Raw genomic sequence first — 15014 nt, forward strand, 5'->3', positions numbered from 1 at the left:
GAGATTTATTCAGATCAACACCAAACTTGGTCAGTGTAATCTAAAGCCCTTTGCCATTTTAAATTGCGAAGGAATTGAGGTTTCGTTAAAGGGCGTGTCCATGGCGGCCTGACAAATTTCGATGATTCGCCGTGAAAAATGATGGTGCTATAACTCACACATACAATGTCCAATCCGCCCCAAACTTCACATTTTTGTTAAGACTCTTCACCTGAACAGATCTACATGCCAATATTCAGTTATAGTCATAGCGCCACCTATTGGCAACTGGAAGTGACATATTTTACACTGTGACAAACTACTCCTAGAAATTTTATGACATCAATGTCTTTTTTGTGGTCAGTCTAATCTAAAGACCTGTGTGATGTTTAGATGTGAAGATCTTGAATTTTTGTTAAAAGGCATGTCCATGTCGCCATGACGAAGTTCGATGTCTCGCCATGGGAATAAAAGATGTTATAACTCAGGCATAAAATGTCCGATCTTGCCCAAACTTCACATGTGTGATAAGGGTCCTGGCTTGAACACATCTGAAGGCCAATATTCCATTATAACGATAGCGCCACCTGCTGGCAACAGGAAGATTGGCAGACATATGGAATAAACTTTGATATATTGCACTTATATTTATGAGTTTAAATGCATATTTCTCAACGTTCACCTTTTTACTAAAGCCACACGATGGCGGTGAGCCCGGGTGCGAGGGCCCGTTCATCGCTGCTTGCAGCTTTAATTAGGGCCCGAGCACCGATGGTGTGAGGACCCTCTTGGAATTGCTCCGTTTATTATTATTATTATTATTATTATTATTATTATTATTATTATTATTATTATTATTCTTCTTCTCCAAAATGAATCGGATTTTTGAGGGCCTAAACATGCTCGAAAAGTCATGAAACTTTGCACACACCTCAGAACTGGCGAAAATTTACGTCTGATATGGGTTTCAGAAGTGGGTGTGGCAAAATGGCTCAACAGCGCCACCTATACACGTTCAACGGTGTGCGCCTCGAGCTACGTTTCATGTACATGTATGAAAATCGGTATACTCATGTAACTCTCCAATACCTACAAAAAAGTCTCTTGGAGCAAAATCCGAAACCCAACAGGAAGTCGGTTATTACTAATATTATGAGCAAATTTTGTGTCATTTTTGTCATTTCCATGCGTTGTATTTTAACGAACTCCTCCTAGAGATTCATTCAGATCAACACCAAATTTGGTATGGCTAATCTGAAGGCCTTTGCGATGTTAAATTGCGAAGCTTTTGAGTTTTCGTTAATGGGCGTGTCCGTGGCGGCCTGGCGAATTTCGTTGACTCGCCATGAAACAGGAAATTGCTATAACTCAGACATACAATGACCAGTCTGCCCCAAACTTCACATGTTTGATGAGACTCCGAACCTGAGCAGATTGACATGCCCATATTCAGTTATAGTCATAGCGCCACCTATTGGCAACAGGAAGTGACATATTTTACGCTGCGACGAACTACTCCTAGAAATTTTATGACATCAATGTCTTTTTTGTGGTCAGTCTAATCTAAAGGCCTGTGCGATGTTCAGTTGTGAAGATCTTGAGTTTTCGTTAAAAGGCTTGTTCATGGCGCCGCGACGAAATTCGATGTCTCGCCATGCGAATAAAAGATGTTATAACTCAGGCATAAAATGTCCGATCTTCCCCAAACTTCACATGTGTGATAAGAGGCCTGGCCTGAACAGATCTGCAGGCCAATATTCCACCGGGTGTGGCAGAATGGCTCTATAGCGCCACCTATACACTTTCAACGGAGTGTGCCTCGCGCTATGTTTCACGTACATGTACAAAAATTGGTACACACATGTAACACTCCAATACCTACAAAAAAGTCTCTTGGTACGAAATCCGGATCCCAACAGGAAGTCGGTTATTTTGAATTTTCCCTTCAAAATTGGTGTTGTTTTTGCCATTTTCAGGGGTTGTACTTTAACGAACTCCTCCTAGAGATCTATTCAGATCAACACCAAACTTGGTCAGTTAAATCTAAAGGCCTTTGCGATGTTAAATTGCGAAGATCTTGAAGTTTCGTTAAAGGGCGGGTCCATGGCGGCCTGACAAATTTCAATGTTTCGCCATGAAAAGGAAGTTGCTGTAACTCCGGCATACAATGTCCAATATGCCTCAAACTTCACATGTTAAATAAGAGTCCTGCCCTTAACAGATCTACATGCCCATATTCAGTTATAGTCATAGCGCCACCTGCTGGCAACAGGAAGTGACATGTTTTACGCTGCGATAAACTACTCCTAGAAATTTTATGACATCAATGTCTTTTTTGTGGTCAGTCTAATCTAAAGACCTGTGTGATGTTTAGTTGTGAAGATCTTGAGTTTTTGTTAAAAGGCGTGTCCATGGCGCCATGACGAAGTTCGATGTCTCGCCACAGCAAGAGAAGTTGTTGTAACTCAGGCATAAAATATTTGATCTTCCCCAAACTTCACATGTTCGATAAGAGTCCTGGCCTGAACACATCTGAAGGCCAATATTCCATAATAATGATAGCGCCACCTGCTGGCAACAGGAAGATTGGAACAGTGTATATGGAATATACTTTGATATATTCCACTTATATTTATGACTTTAAATGCATATTTCTCACTGTTCACCTTTTTACTAATGCCACTCGTTGGCGGGGAGCCCGGGTGCGAGGGCCCGTTCATCGCTGCTTGCAGCTTTAATTATTATTATTATTCTTCTTCTCCAAAATGAATCGGATTTTTGAGGGCCTAAACATGCTCGAAAAGTCATGAAACTTTGCACACACCTCAGAACTGGCGAAAATTTACGTCTGATATGGGTTTCAGAAGTGGGTGTGGCAAAATGGCTCAACAGCGCCACCTATACACGTTCAACTGTGTGCGCCTCGAGCTACGTTTCATGTACATGTATGAAAATCGGTATACACATGTAACTCTCCAATACCTACAAAAAAGTCTCTTGGAGCAAAATCCGAAACCCAACAGGAAGTCGGTTATTTCTAATATTATGAGCAAATTTTGTGTCATTTTTGTCATTTCCATGCGTTGTATTTTAACGAACTCCTCCTAGAGATTCATTCAGATCAACACCAAATTTGGTATGCCTAATCTGAAGGCCTTTGCGATGTTAAATTGCGAAGCTTTTGAGTTTTCGTTAATGGGCGTGTCCGTGGCGGCCTGGCGAATTTTGATGATTCGCCATGAAACAGGAAGTTGCTATAACTCAGACATACAATGACCAATCTGCCCCAAACTTCACATGTTTGATGAGACTCCTGGCCTGAACAGATTGACATGCCCATATTTAGTTATAGTCATAGCGCCACCTATTGGCAACAGGAAGTGACATATTTTACACGCGATGAACTACTCCTAGAAATTTTATGACATCAATGTATTTTTTGTGGTCAATCTAATCTAAAGGCCTGTGCAATGTTAAGTTGTGAAGATCTTGAGTTTTCGTTAAAAGGCGTGTCCATGGCGCCGTCACAAAGTTCGATGTCTTGCCATGGGAATAAAATATGTTATAACTCAGGCATAAAATGTCCGATCTTCCCCAAACTGCACATGTGTGATAAGAGTCCTGGCTTGAACACATCTGAAGGCCAAAATTCCATCAGGTGTGGCAAAATGGCTCGATAGCGCCACCTATACACTTTCAACAGAGTGCGCCTCGAGCTATGTTTCACGTACATGTACAAAAATCGGTATACACATTTAACACACCAATACCTACAAAAAAGTCTCTTGGTACGAAATCCGAATCCCAACAGGAAGTCGGTTATTTAGAATTTTCTCTGCAAAATTGGCGTTGTTTTTGCCATTTTCAGGGGTTGTACTTTAACGAACTCCTCCTAGAGATTTATTCAGATCAACACCAAACCTGGTCAGTTTAATCTTAAGCCCTTTGCGATGTTAAATTGCGAAGATCTTTAGATTTCGTTAAAGGGCGTGTCCATGGCGGCCTGACAAATTTCGATGTTTCGCCATGAAAAAGGAAGTTGCTGTAACTCAGACATACAATGTCCAATCTGCCCCAAACTTCACATGTTAGATAAAACTTCTGCCCTTAACAGATCTACATGCCCACATTCAGTTATAGTCATAGCGCCACCTATTGGCAACAGGAAGTGACATGTTTTACGCTGCGACAAACTACTCCTATAATTTTTTTGAGATTAACATATATTTTGTGGTCATTCTAATCTAAAGGCCTGTGCAATGTTAACTTTTGGAGATCTTGAGTTTTTGTTAAAGGGTGTTTCCATGGCGCCATGACAAAATTTGATGTCTTGCCACAGCAAGAGAAGTTGTTGTAACTCAAGCATAAAATGTTCAATCTTCCCCAAACTTCACATGTTTGATAAGAGTCCTGGCCTGAACACATCTGAATATTCAATATTCCATTATAATGATAGCGCCACCTGCTGGCAACGGTAAGATTGGCACATATATGGGATATACTTTGATATATTCCACCCAATTTAGGACATTAAATGCATATTTCTCAACGTTCACCTTTTTACTAAAGCCACACGATGGCGGTGAGCCCGGGTGCGAGGGCCCGTTCATCGCTGCTTGCAGCTTTAATTAGGGCCCGAGCACCGAGGTGCGAGGACCCTCTTGTATCTGCTTTGTTTTTTAGGGCTCAAGCCTGGAGGGCGAGAGCCCTATTGTTTTCCTTAGGATTATTTGTTATTATTATTATTATTATTTATTATTATTATTTTTCTTCAAGGTTTCGGGGGCTTTTGGGGCCCTTAACATGCTTAAAAAGTCTTGAAAATGGGCACACACATTGGAACCTGCGGCCATTAGGGCCAGGCAGAGACTGATACACGGGCGTGGTACAGGGGCTCTACAGCGCCCCCTGGAATATGGAGGGCCATATATCATACATAATTGCATGTAGACGTACGAAACTCGGTACACATATAGAACTCATCAATACAAACAACTTTCGTATTGCATATCATAGGCTCCGCAGGAAGTTGGATATTTGGGGTTTAATATTCATATTTGTCGTCAAAGTTGTGGGGGCTTTTGGGGTCCTTAACATACTCAAAAACTCTTGAAAATTTGCACACACTTTGCAATCTGTGCCCTTTAGGAGCCAGCAGAGGCTGGGACCAGGGCGTGGCACAGGGGCTCTACGGCGCCCCCTGGAACACAGTCATAAATGTTGATGTATAGCTCACACATACTTGCACGTATTAATATGAAACTCAGTACACATATAGATCTCATTGTGCCGAACAACTTGCGTATTGCATGTCATAGGCTCCGCCCAACAGGAAGTCAGCTATTTAGAGTTATGTAAAAAGCGCATGCTCTGGAATTTGATATACTTGTCATAGGTTTTTTACTTGATTACCACCAAACTCGGTCAACATGATCTCAAGACATTGGGGATGAAAAATTGCCAGGGGATTTTTGATATCTCGAACGGTTTGCTCGTGGCGAGGTGTTGAAATTATGGCTAGAATTGAGAAACAGGAAGTGTCTAATACCATCCACATACATTTCCTAATTTTAATCAAACTTCATCAGATTATTCATTGTATGATGTCGATCGCATATATGTGACTATTAGGAGTCAAAGTTATAGCGCCACCAACTGGCAGCAGGAAGTGTGTAATTTTCAAAATGCTTTGAATTCAGCATCTTATTTTTACTCGATTTGCTTCAAACTTCATCAGAATAATGTTAAAACACAGCCGATATAAATCTGCTGGGGGGATATTGATATCTAAAAATATTGTTGCCGTGGCAACATGTCAAACTGGAATACTTCTCAGGTGATTTTGAGGCATATAACATGCTTAGAATTTCATCAAACTCAGAACACATATCAGTATTTATGATAACTAAACACTGGCAAAAGTTCATAAGAGGGCGTGGAAGAGGCACTCTATAGCGCCACCTTTTGTCAAAAGTGGGGGGGTTAGTTTTAGCTACAGACACCAAACTCAGTACAAAAATTGTTCTTATCAAGACGGACAACTTTCTAATTCACAGTCATCAGCTACGATCAACAGGAAGTCAGCTATTTTGATTTGAATGTGGATTTTTTTTTTACATTTAGCTGTGAATTAATGCATACTGCTCAGAGGAGAGTAACACTATACACACCAAACTTTGTCTACATGATGCCAAAACATTTTAAACAACTTAAATTGCCAATAGATTTTGGATAGCTTGAACGGTTTTGTCGTGGTGATTTTTTTTAAATGACATTAAAAATGGAATTATTAATTTTCCTGCATTTTTAAATTCCAAACACTTCAAAACCTTTTTTTCATACAGACAAAAAGTCATTCTGAGTAAATATGGATAGTTTCATGACTTTACAACACTGTATGGATAACAGAAAATTAAAAAACTGTCAGACATCTCATATCACTCTGTCCCTCTGTTTGAGTATATGTGCTTCAGACTTCCATTGTCTGAGAGAAATTGCGCCCCTACAGGTGCAATTACCGGAGTTTTAGTTTCTCTTTTAAATTGGTTAAAATACAAATAAATACTTAGATTTAATTCACACTGACAAGCTAAACCAACATATCTGATTATTACCGGGTCAGGGCTCATTAATAATTGATGTGTGGTCAGTGATACGTGAGAAACATGAGAGATGAATCACTGCTCTGAGCATGAGCGTGTGGAATGACGAGCTCAGAAAAAACGAGTTTATTCTTGTTTTATAGCTTTTACAAATAAAATATTGCAGCAATATCACACAATTCACCAATTAGAACACACCAAGAGCTAAATTCAGATGTTTTTGAACTGTTTGTGTAAAAATTAAATATTTGCGGCTGCCTATCTGAAATCACCGCTCCGATGTCAGGCTCTGAGAGACTTAAAATTCCAAAAAATGATTTAATTAGAATACCATGAAGTATTGTGAAATACTATATATTAAGGCTTTATATATAGGCTTAATAAACAGATTAGAGTGACTCGTGAAGGACCAGCACCACCTCCTCTTGTTCGATGGTTTGAGGAATATATCTTCCTGAATCCAGAATTAAGATTTAGGAGCTCATTTTTATTCCACCTCCTTTCCTGAAAGTCTGTCTTGCAGAATTGACTAAAAATTAATCTTCACATTAATTCCTAATTATTTTGCAATTCTTTTTGTCAGTTCTTCTTGACCTGTTTTTCTCTTCCAGCTTTCGTGGACTATTGTATAGCACTCATAAATGATTAAATAAAAAATAATGGTAGTTATTAAGATTGATATGGTTTGGAATTGGTAAAATATGCTTGGAAAAAAATCACAATAAAACAATGTTTTAATGTTTAAGTTTGGAATATTAACTGACATGAATGAATGCTATATAAATATTGTTCATGTTAACATAATGTTTATAAATGGAATCTTATTGTAAAGTGTTACTAAACTTATATACATATATATATTGTTCTGTGAATGTGATTTTAAAGTCTAGATGATTCGGATTAACCCTTTAACTGCCATATCCTTTAAAACCTCACTGCCAGAGGGATATTGTGAATGCATGTGCCCGCTGGGCACAGTTTACCTGATGCCACCGGGGGTGGCGATGGCATTGGTGGCTTGAGCCCGCCATCGCTGCTTGCAGCTATATTTATTATTATTATTATTATTTTTTTTTTTTTTTTCAACGTCTCGGGGGCTTTTGGGGCCCTTAACGTGCTTAAAAAGTCTTGAAAATTGGCACACAGATTGGAACCTGCGGCCATTAGGGCCGGGCAGAGACTGATACACGGGCGTGGCACAGGGGCTCTACAGCGCCCCCTGGAATATGGAGGGCCATATATCATACATTCTTGCTCGTAGACGTATGAAACTCGGTACACATATAAATCTCATCAATCCAAACAACTTTTGTATTGCATATCATAGGCTCCGCCCAACAGGAAGTTGGCTATTTAGGGTTTAGTATTAAAAATTTTCGTCAAAGTTGTGGGGGCTTTTGGGGTCCTTAACATACTCAAAAACTCTTGAAAATTTGCGCACACTTTGGAATCTGTGGCCTTTAGGAGCCTTCAGAGGCTGGGACCCGGGCGTGGCACAGGGGCTCTACGGCGCCCCCTGGAACACAGTCAGAAATGTTGATGTATAGCTCACACATACTTGCACATATTCATATGAAACTCAGTACACATATAGATCTCATCGTGCCGAACAACTTTCGTATTGCATGTCATAGGCTCCACCCAACAGGAAGTCAGCTATTTAGAGTTATGTAAAAAGCGCATGCTCTGGAATTTGAAATACTTGTCATAGGTTTTTTTCTCGATTGCCGCCAAACTTGGTCAACATGATCTCAAGACACTGGGGATGAAAAATTGCAAGGGGATTTTTGATATCTCGAACGGTTTGCTCGTGGCGAGGCGTTGAAATTATGGCGAGAAATGAGAAACAGGAAGTGTCTAATACCATCCACATACATTTCCTGATTTTAATCAAACTTCATCAGATTATTCGTTGTATGATGTCGATCGCATATATGTGACTATTAGGAGTCAAAGTTATAGCGCCACCAACTGGCAGAAGGAAGTGTGTCATTTTCAAAATGATTTGAATTCAGCATCTTATTATTACTCGATTTGCTTCAAACTTCATCAGAATAATGTTAAAACACAGCCGATATAAATCTGCAAGGGGGATATTGATATCTAAAAAATTGTTGGCGTGGCAACATGTCAAACTGGAATATTTCTTAGGTGATTTTGAGGCAAATAACATACTTAGAATTTCACAAAACTCTGAACACACATCAGTATTTCTGATAGGAACTTAAATTGTGAATGGATTTTGGATAGCTTGAATGGTTTTGCCGTGGTGATTTTTTTAAATGACCTTACAAAGGGAATCATTATTGTATTTTTAAATTGCAGCTTCCAAACACGTCAAAGAATTTTTTCATACAGATGAAAAAGTCATTCTGAGGAAATATGCATAGTTTAACGACTTTACAACACTGTATGGATAACAGAAAATTAAAAAACTGTCAGACATCTCATCTCACTCTGTCCCTCTGTTTGAGTATATGTGCTTCAGACTTCCATTGTCTGAGAGAAATTGCGCCCCTACAGGTTCAATTCCCGAACTTTTACTTTCACTTTTAAATCGGTTAAAAATACAAATAAATACTTAGATTTAATTCACACTGACAAGCTAAACCAACATATCTGATTATTACCGGTTCAGGGCTCATGGATAAATTATTTCTGGCCAGAGATACGTGAGAAATAGGAGAGATGAATCACCGCTGTGATCACGAGCGTCTGGAGTAAAGAGCTCAGAAAAAAACGAATTTATTCCTGTTTTAAAGCTTTTAAAAATAAATTATTACAGCGATATCACACAATCAACCAATTTGAACACACCAAGAGCTAAATTCAGATGTTTTTGAACTGTTTGTGTGAAAATGAAATATTTGTGGCTGCCTATCTGAAATCACGCCTCCGATCAGCGCGTACAGTGTCGAGCTCAAAACAAACGAATTTATTCTTGTTTAAGAGCTTTTTTAAATAAAATATTACCACAAATGCACACAATAAACCCATTGTAACACTACAAGAGCTAAATGCAGGTGTTTGTGACCTGTTTAAGTGTGCAAGACTATTTGAAAGCGCGACTGGCAGAATAACATATATCTCTTGAGCTGCAGGTTTCTGTCTTTCGTCGTACGAACGAACACATCACGGACAAGATTATTTCAAAATACATAATAGCTTGGCGAATATAAACGAAAACAGCCATGTGAACATAAAAAGGTAATTTTAATCTATATAAAAAAGGAAACTCATTCGACTTGGCTGCTTTTTTAATGTGTGCGTATTTATTTATTTACCTTTTTATACATTTTGTATAATTTCATAGTTTGTGTATTACAATTATAAAAACAAAAATAAATTTAGCCACTCACATAGAAATAGCTTAGGCCTTAACCTTTTTCTGACAGTTTTAGGGATTTTTAAAAATCCTAAAAAAAACTTATTTGTGCTGCAAATAATAATTTCAAACTCATTTGATACTGACCTATGACATCCTGTGACATTATATTTATTTGAATTTACATAATCTCATAGATGTAACAGTAAATCTGTTCAGCTCACAGATCAATACTAAGCTGTAATGCAAGCAGAACTTTCACAAATGCTTATGAGTCATTTAAGGATTTGATAACACTGTAAAATAATGTCTAATTTGTTAACATTAGCAAATTCATTGATAACACTTTATAATAACTGCACTCATTAGTAAATAGTCAGTTCATGCTTTATAAAGCCTTGTCCCAATATTAATAGTCAGTAGTAAGCAGTTTATAAATACAGCTATAAATAGCTTGTCCTTGGTTTATAAGCACATTTATTAAAAATGAGAGTAAGTTATCTTCCTATGAAAAATAAAAGATAAAAATAAACAAACAACGACACAGATTGATACAGAACTCAGAAATTTTATTGTGGATTTATGATAAAGCCTGCAAATTAATTCATACTCCTACTCATACTACTCCATACTCCTTTTTCAACATTATGCCAATATACTGAGATGTTAAATTGCGAATGGGTTTAGGATAGCTTAAATGGTGTTGCCATAGAGATTTATTAAAGTAACATAAAATAATACAATAGTTATTTTACTATATCTTTACAATTTTTCATTCTAAATCTTCATAATTTTTTATATAAGTAGAAGTCCTCATTTGAAGGAAGCACAGTAAGTTTCATAGCTTTATCACTTTCAAGAGCCAGCATAAAATTTAAACTATCATAACTTATAAATCAAGCTTGCAATTCTTAGTACCAATAATGGCCAACAGAGGGAGCTATAGGATTACTTTTAAATAATTATTGTAGAAACGAGTATGATTTAAATCATTTATAGAAATCTTTCAAAAAAAAAATGAATTGTATATATTTTACTGATAAAATGACCCTCACTTAATTAGAATAACAAGCTGAAGTATTTTGAACTGTATATTAAGAATAATTCTTTATAGGCTTTATGGACAGATAACGTTTTGAGTGACTCTTGAAGGTTCAGCACCACATCTTCTTTTACCACTGTTTAAAGAATTAATCTTACAGAATAGGTGTGAATGAATTTTGGATAGCTTGAATGGTTTTGCCGTGATGATTTTTTGAAATAATAGTAAAAAAGGAACCAGTAAATGTCTTTTTATTTTTTTAAAGTGCAGCTTCTAAACACTTAAAAAAAAAAAAATGTACACATAGAAGACCAGTCATTCTGAGGCATATTTCCTCAGAATGACTGGTCTCATGACCATAGTTTCATGACTATACAACACTATATGGATGATAGAAAATTAAAAAAAACTATCATACATCTGATGTCACTCAGTCCCACTGTCACTGTGGGTAATGTGTGTGTGTGTTAAGTGAATTAGGTGTGAAACTATCAGGGTGCATTTAGTCTCCAGCGCCAACATTTTACAGAACTGCCACTTTCCTGGAGTCTCCAGAATTACTCGGTGTCAGGCTCTGAGAGACTTAAGATTCCAAAAAATGATTTAATTAGAATACCATGAAGTATTGTGAAATACTATATATTAAGACTTTATATATAGGCTTTATGAACAGATTAGAGTGACTCGTGAAGGACCAGCACCACCTCCTCTTGTTCGATGGTTTGAGGAATATATCTTCCAGAATCCAGGATTAAGATTTAGGAGCTCATTTTTATTCCACCTCCTTTCCTGAAAAGTCTGTCTTGCAGAATTGACTAAAAATTAATCTTCACATTAATTACTAATTATTTTGCAATTCTTTTTGTCAGTTCTTCTTGACCTGCTTTTTTCTTCTTCTTTTCTGACCTCATGACCCAGTCAGTATTTTTTGTACAATGGTCAAGTCTTAACTTATCCATTTCTGTATTGCATTTGTGTTTGATATTTCTCATGGGTATTTCATAATTTTCGACCTTACAGTTTGAGTTAAAAGTCTATTTTAGCGCATTTCATCTGTAAAAGAAAACATGCCTAATAATTCTGCACACATGAATATAAGGAGTTTTTCTCTTCCAGCTTTCCTGGACTATTGTATAGCACTCATAAATGATTAAATAAAAAATAATGGTAGTTATTAAGATTTATATGGTTTGGAATTGGTAAAGTGTACTTGGAAAAAAATCACAATAAAACAATGTTTTCATGTTTAAGTTTGGAATATTAACTGACATGAATGAATGCTATATAAATATTGTTCATGTTAACATAATGTTTATAAATGAAATCTTATTGTACAGTGTTACTAATATATATATTGTTCTGTGAATGTGATTTTAAAGTCTAGATGATTCGGATTAACCCTTTAACTGCCGTATCCTTTAAAACCTCACTGCCAGAGGGATATTGTGAATGCATGTGCCCGCTGGGCACAGTTTACCTGATGCCACCGGGGTGGCGATGGCATTGGTGGCTTGAGCCCGCCATCGCTGCTTGCAGCTATATTTATTCTTCTTCTTCTTCTTCTTCTTCTTCTTCTCCCGAATGAATCGCATTTTTGAGGGCTTTAACATGCTCAAAAAGTCATGAAACTTTGCACACGCGTCAAACCTGGTGAAAATTTTCGTCTGATATAGGATTCAGAAGAGGGTGTGGCAAAATGGCTCGACAGCGCCACCTATACCAAGAAAATCAACAGCCTTCCAGCTATGTTTCACGTACATGCACGAAAATTGGCACACATATGTAACACACCAATACCTACAAAAAAGACTCTTGGAGCGAAATTCTAAACCCAACAGGAAGTCGGTTATTTTTAATATTATGAGCATATTTTGTGTAATTTTGGTCATTTCCATGTGTTGTATTTTAACGAACTCCTCCTAGAGAGTTCTTCAAATCAACACCAAATTTGGAATTGCCTAATCTAAAGGCTTTTGCGATGTTAAATTGCGAAGATCCTGACTTTTCGTTGAAGGGCGTGTCCGTGGCGGCCTGGCGAAATTCGATGATTCGCCATGAAAAATGAAGTTGCTATAACTCACACATACAATGACCAATCTGCCCCAAACTTCACATGTTTGATGAGACTCCGAACCTGAACAGATTGACATGCCCATATTCAGTTATAGTCATAGCACCACCTATTGGCAACAGGAAGTGACATTTTACGCTGCGACGAACTACTCCTAGAAATTTTATGACATCAATGTCTTTTTTGTGGTCAGTCTAATCTAAAGGCCTGTGCGATGTTCAGTTGTGAAGATCTTGAGTTTTCGTTAAAAGGCTTGTTCATGGCGCCGCGACGAAGTTCGATGTCTCGCCATGCGAATAAAAGATGTTATAACTCAGGCATAAGATGTCCGATCTTCCCCAAACTTCACATGTGTGATAAGAGTCCTGGCCTGAACAGATCTTCAGGCCAATATTCCACCGGGTGTGGCAGAATGGCTCTATAGCGCCACCTATACACTTTCAACGGAGTGCGCCTCGAGCTATGTTTCACGTACATGTACAAAAATTGGTACACACATGTAACACTCCAATACCTACAAAAAAGTCTCTTGGTACGAAATCCGGATCCCAACAGGAAGTCGGTTATTTTGAATTTTCCCTTCAAAATTGCTGTTGTTTTTGCCATTTTCAGGGGTTGTACTTTAACGAACTCCTCCTAGAGATTTATTCAGATCAACACCAAACTTGGTCAGTGTAATCTAAAGCCCTTTGCGATAATAAATTGCGAAGGACTTGAGGTTGCGTTAAAGGGCGGGTCCATGGCGGCCTGACAAATTTCGATGTTTCGCCATGAAAAAGGAAGTTGCTGTAACTCAGACATACAATGTCCAATCTGCCCCAAACTTCACATGTTGGATAAGACTCTTGACCTGAACAGATCTACATGCCAATATTCAGTTATAGTCATAGCGCCACCTATTGGCAACAGGAAGTTACATATTTTACACTGCGACAAACTACTCCTAGAAATTTTATGACATCAATGTCTTTTTTGTGGTCAGTCTAATCTAAAGACCTGTGTGATGTTTAGTTGTGAAGATCTTGAGTTTTTGTTAAAAGGTGTGTCCATGGCGCCGTGATGAAGTTCAATGTCTCGCCATGGGAATAAAAGATGTTATAACTCAGGCATAAAATGTCCGATCTTGCCCAAACTTCACTTGTGTGATAAGGGTCCTGGCCTGGACAGATCTGAAGGCCAATATTCCATCGAGTGTGGCAAAATGGCTCAATAGCGCCACCTATACACTTTCAACGGAGTGCGTATACACTTTAAACGGAGTGCGCCTTGAGCTATGTTTCACGTACATGTACAAAAATCGGTACACATATGTAACACACCAATATCTACGAAAAAGTCTCTTGGTACGAAGTCCGAATCCCAACAGGAAGTCAGTTATTTGGAATATTCTCTGCAAAATTAGTGTTGTTTTGGCCATTTTCAGGGGTTGTACTTTAACGAACTCCTCCTAGATATTTATTCAGATCAACACCAAACTTGGTCAGTGTAATCTAAAGCCTTTTGCGATCTTAAATTGCGAAGATCTTGAGGTTTCGTTAAAGGGCGTGTCCATGGCGGCCTGACAAATTTCATTGTTTCGCCATGAAATAGGATGTTGTTGTAACTCAGGCATAAAATGTCCAATCCTCCCCAAACCTCAGATGTTCGATAAAAGTCCTGCCCTGAACACATCTGAAGGCCAATATTCCATTATAATGATAGCGCCACCTGCTGGCAACAGGAAGATTGGCACATATATGGAATAAACATTGATATATTCTACTTATATTTATGAGTTTAAACGCATATTTCTCACCGTTCACCTATTAACTAAAGCCACTCGCTGCCGGTGAGCCCGGGTGCGAGGGCCCGTTCATCGCTGCTTGCAGCTTTAATTAGGGCCCGAGCACCGATGGTGTGAGGACCCTCTTGGAATTGCTCCGTTTATTATTATTATTATTATTATTATTATTATTATTATTATTATTATTCTTCTTCTCCAAAATGAATCGCATT

The sequence above is a fragment of the Carassius gibelio genome, chromosome A12, assembly GCF_023724105.1.
Source record: "Carassius gibelio isolate Cgi1373 ecotype wild population from Czech Republic chromosome A12, carGib1.2-hapl.c, whole genome shotgun sequence".
Lineage (NCBI taxonomy): Eukaryota > Metazoa > Chordata > Actinopteri > Cypriniformes > Cyprinidae > Carassius > Carassius gibelio.